This window comes from Vicia villosa, unplaced genomic scaffold (assembly GCF_029867415.1).
Source record: "Vicia villosa cultivar HV-30 ecotype Madison, WI unplaced genomic scaffold, Vvil1.0 ctg.000407F_1_1_3, whole genome shotgun sequence".
Classification (NCBI taxonomy): domain Eukaryota; kingdom Viridiplantae; phylum Streptophyta; class Magnoliopsida; order Fabales; family Fabaceae; genus Vicia; species Vicia villosa.
Genome location: NW_026705186.1, coordinates 190,382 through 196,114, shown reverse-complemented (window position 1 = coordinate 196,114; position 5,733 = coordinate 190,382).

Genomic DNA, 5,733 nt, shown 5'->3' with positions numbered 1-5,733 from the left:
AGTATTCATCAGCAGTAGGTCATCTTCTACGAAGCACGAATGCAGCGCAACTTGGAGTGGAAGGGAAAGATAACGGTCGTCATGTTTCATCGTAGCCCTTTTCCCGAAAATTACCAATTTCCAACTTTGTAAATACTCCATGGAATCAAGCATTTGGCTGATTACCATTCCATATATAATAATTTGAGCCTTGTGCTTTTCCTTTGCAATATAGTCTTATTCAGTTTCTTGAAATGCATTTTAAGTTTAAACAGTCATTTTCTTGAAACAAATGTTTTCATAAAACAAAAATGAATTTACTTGCAAAAATAAAGGTGAAATTTCTTTTTAAGGTTTACAAACAATAGGAAGAATGCAAACAGTTGCTCCGAAAACGGTTGAGACTTCGGGAACCAATATTTCCCCATGAGGTCGCTTTGCGAACATCTCCCAATGACGGATCTTTACTTCAGTTCATATTACTCACTTCGGACAGCGGACAACTGATAACCAGATATTCCCAACAGAGTTCGAACTACAAGAAGAGGACATCTTCTGATCAACAAGAATTCAAGTCGTATCTTAGGATTTTACATCTGCGACAATTCTATTCACATTCACTTTACATTTTATAATTGTCATAATATTCATGCATACATTACATCATAATTGCATAGCCGAATCAGGCTTTGATCCTGTGAATGCCTAAGTCATTGAGGCATGAACTCGAGTTTCCCCTGCAAGTTCCGGAGAAACTTTTTCCTTCGAGACAACAGTTCATACACAAGGATCTCCCCAAGCAAGTCAGCAAATGGTAGTCTCCCTCAAGGAGATAGTTTGTTCACTTTTGGAATTCCTCAGCCGAGATTCTCCTGCAGAGCGACACTCGACAGTCTTCTTCAGATAAGATGATCTGCTTTGCATTTTGGAATTCCCCAGAGGTTTGGTATTTCCCCAGCAAGGTCGAGAGATGCCACTTCTTTATCAAAGAAAATAATTCAGAATCTCCCAGCAGATCGATAAATGATTCCCCAGCAGAATCAGTGAATGGTAGTCTTCATCCAGAAGATAGTTCATGATCCCCAGCGGAGTCAACAAATGGTAGTCTTTCCCCAAGGAAAGACAGTTTGTCTGTTAAATACTCAAGAGATCGACAAATGGCAGTTTCTTCAAACAGTTTGTCTGTTTCAGGGATGTTTAATTCCCCACAGAGTCGATAAATGGTAGTTTTCTTCTTAGGAAAACAGTTTGTTGATTCCCCAGGCACCAGTCGACGAATGGCAGTTTTCACCCCGAAAACAGTTCGTCCGCCTTCAAACAAAGTCATTAGCCCCTCAAAAGAGCGCGGGCCCATATGACAATCTTTCAAAGATGTCAAGTCAAAAGGGAAGATGGTGAAGTTTCTTTATTACCGTCAAATGGTATCTTACCTCCAAGTGCTGGTAAGAAGTTTGATGAGGAAACAAACCCTTGAAGTTTCTTTATTACCATCAAATGGTATCTCATCTCCAAGTGCTGGTGAGAAGTTTGATGAGGAAACAAACCTTTGAAGTTTTTTTATTACCGTCAAATGGTATCTCATCTCCAAGTGCTGATGAGAAGTTTGATGAGGAAACAAACCTTTGAAGTTTCTTTATTACCATCAAATGGTATCTTACCTCCAAGTGCTGGTAAGAAGTTTGATGAGGAAACAAACCTTTGAAGTTTCTTTATTACCATCAAATGGTATCTCATCTCCAAGTGCTGATGAGAAGTTTGATGAGGAAACAAACCTTTGAAGTTTCTTTATTACCATCAAATGGTATCTTACCTCCAAGTGCTGGTAAGAAGTTTGATGAGGAAACAAACCCTTGAAGTTTCTTTATTACCATCAAATGGTATCTTACCTCCAAGTGCTGGTAAGAAGTTTGATGAGGAAACAAACCGTTGGAAATTTTCTCTTTATCTGAGATATTGTCCAAACGCAACTGAGACCAGTTTCGAGATATGGACATCCGAAACAAGGGGGAAGTTGTTTACCTTTTTCTAAGTATCAACACTTAGTTAAAGAAGATGGATTGCGCATCCTACATGGCCATCCATTCACCAGAATCCACATCAGGTATTTCTGCAGGAGTTTGTCTCCTCGTCCCCCGCCAAGTGCGACAACGGGATCAAATTATGCAAAGATTTTATCATCTCAGGAGCGCCCAAAATTCGGGCATTCTTTGATATTTAAGTCTCTTTTATGCAGGAGAGATCGAGATCTCAATCTCTCTCCCTCCAAATAAAAGAAACTTAAATAGGGGCATCTGTCATACCCTAATTTTTGCCCCCCCCCCCCTGAGATGACATATCTTCAGGATTTTTCATCAAGTCGAGGCAAGTATCCAGAACAGCCTAACATTCAATCAAGGGTGTTCAAAGACAAGAAAACTCAGGCAAAGGATCAATCAATAGAGGGATTAGTCTCTAATACAATCATAAGACTCAAAAGCCTCATTATTACACCTATGATTGATTAAGACACCCAGTCATCTAAGTACAGGATTACTCAGATCAACAGACTAGGGTTTGGAGCCTATCAAGGACTAAAATCAGGGATCACCTTTGGGAAACCCTAAAAAGCCCTAAGGGACCATTCAAAGACATCAATCATCTTCAAACAAATCATATAACAAGATCCACTGGACATTACACCTCAGTTCAAAGTCTACAGTCATCATTGTCCTCTGGTCGACAATTAGGGTTTTTGACCTAATTCACCAAGATAGTTGACTTTTAATCAGGGCATGGATCCAAAACTCAAGACATGATTCAAGAATCTCTACTACCTCAATATAATCCATTTACATCATTCATTTGAGGAGAAGATCTTGTTTCTACACAAAAGCCCAAAAAATTCACTTTTGTCAGGAAAAGTCAACTGTGTGGGATCATCATTGACTTTTAAGGTTTTTGGTCAAAAAATGACTTTCAAAGATCAATATCATCAATATATGGATGTCAAAGTCATTTGACCAAAGAAATTCAAAGAAATTCATCAAGGAGCAAAAAGTCGGGAATTAGGGTTTTTGAAGGCATGGTGAGAACTCAAAATTTCACCTACACAACTCAAAAAAACTTCCAACATGAAAGTTGTAGATCTTGCAAAATAAAACAACATCTTACAAAGGAACTTTTTTCAAAAGATCAACCATTTATGAAGTTTTGGAAATTTTGAGGTTTAGGTCATAAACACTTAGAAATTTTTCTAAGTGTTTTAACCTAGTTTTCATCCAACTTTGGGCTCATTTTTCACAAATTTCCCAAATGATTCTGAAGAAGACATAAACTAATGATTTGAAGTAGATGTTTAGGGCTTTCCAAATTGTGTTCAACCTTCTCCAAATTCAATTTGAGCTAGGAGTTATGCTTGTTCAAAGTTGGCCTCATGAAGTAAAATTATAGGTCATGTGCAAATTGGAACTTTGCAATTTTGTGCATTTTGCTTCACTAATGGATGCTACACGACCCATAACACATCTGAAAACATGCCATGCATTCATTTTCACCATGCCATGATAATTGAAGAAGATTCCTAAAACAAGAACATGTGATTATGTAATGATTACTTTTGTGAATTTATGGCAAATTGATGAATCACCCAAGGAATCTTCTCATCAACCAATTGGAGCTCACTTTGCATCTGAATTGTCCCCTAAGATCAGATAGAATCAATGGATAGGGGAGGTGGCTCGAAAATGCAATGATCACACTTGGATATTCTTTGAAATTTCTTCATGGCTAAGAAACCAAACTTGCTTCACTAAGCAAGCTCACTCTCTCACTCAGTACTGAGACATTTGCCTATAAATAGGAGAGCATAATTCAGTAGAAAAACACACCAAAGCAACCATATTCCTTGCTTTCTCTTTCTCTTCTCATGTTCATTGTTTTTCAAAGTTCTTTGGCAAGAAGAATCGTTTTCTTCAAACCAGAGCTCATCTTTGGGAAGTGAACATTTTAACATCTCAAGGGAGGTCATTTGAGGTGATCCAAGCACCTGGATCACTTCTGTAAGTGGAGGAACACCATTGTTGCTCTCACTTTGGAGCATTTGCAGTTGGAGGTCCATGGAGTAATTCAGGAGGTTCTGAGCCAAGCCAATCATCCAGGCACACTCCTCAGGTCATAGTGAAGCTAACCAGATGGCTGCAGCTCATCTGTAGCTCCAAATTCAACAACCTCCATGTTCACTTGAAGCTGAAATCGAGGGAGGTCCATAGAGCAATTCAGGAGGATTCAAGCTCCAATAAGCATTCAGTTAGCATCATTGAGTCTCAGGGAAGCTATTGAGATCATTCATTCAAGCCCAGTTGCTCTCAATCATCCTCACGACCTCCATTTTCAGAGGTAAGTTTCTGAACTTCACTTCTATAATTTAAGCATTCACTGAGTTAAAGCTCGATTCTATCTTGTTTAGCATCATCAGAGGATTGAAAACCCTCTATCATCTTGCATTTATTCATCTTGTTTGTCATTTAATTTCAAATTTAGGGTTTATATGTTCTTAGAGTTTTCTGAGAAATTAGGTAGCTATAGTTCATATAAATAAATGTTAGTTACATATCTGGATTCGTGAGGAAATTTAGAACAAGATTGATGTTTACATCATGTCATTTAGTTGAGAAACCAGAGAGTTAGTATTTTGAAAATCTTTGAGCTCGAGGAAGAAGATGACTATGGCCATGGCGCGCAAAATTTGAATGTGGGGCCAAAGTTTATTTTATTTTGAATGGTATGCGTTCCTTAAACGACTGAACAAACTTGCCCTAGTGGCCTCCCATACGCCCTTAGTCTCATCATGCCTCAAGTCTGGGGTTCGAATCCCCCTCGCCCCAGACTTTTTGATTCTTTTATTTTTCAATGATTTACTAGTTGTTTTAAAACATAACCAAATGAATGCAAGTTACTATCACCACACGCGCGTTGGCTCAGTGGTGTTTGTTTTGAGTGTGTGACCTAGAGGGCGTGGGTTCAAACCCTCCAAGGGCCAAAACTATTTTTTAACACACAATTTCTTTCATTTTCTCACAAACTTCACATATTTATTTAACCTATCAAATTAATTTATTTTCACTTCATTTTTCACACACTTATCATTTAATATACCTATTTTGTGAATAATAAAAAAAAATCATAAAAATATTATTTATTTCATATATTTTTATTAGGTTTAAAATAGTATATTTTAAGTGTTTTCTAAAATACTTTAAATACATATATTCACTTTGTTTTAACCTAATCATTTTGTAAATAAAGTTTATGATAAAACCCTAATTGTTTAGGTCTTAATTAAGTAAAAATCTTTATTTTTACTTTGATTAAGTTGACTTTTGTCAATATTCAAAACTGTTTTCAATCTCTGATTAAACGGATGATTAAGGTTTTCAAACAACAAAACCTTGCATCATTCCAAATCATTTTCAAACTGCTTTTATAGCCAGTATTGTAAAGTACTGGGCCTCTAATAGAGTGTAAGTCCCAAAAACCTTCTCTTCTTAGCTTGTTTTCAAAACTGTATTTTCAAAATCTTCTTTCTGTTTTATAAACATTCTTCTGGTATTTGAAGGGCATTATTCCCGGTGAAACTCTTCAGATACCTATGTGACCTTTGTCCATCTTCACTTCTTCTGTTTTCAAAAACCATTAACTGTTTATTATATATACTCAACTGTTATCAACAAAACAACAAAAATTACTGTTGAGGCTCTGTACATACTTCTTCAAAGG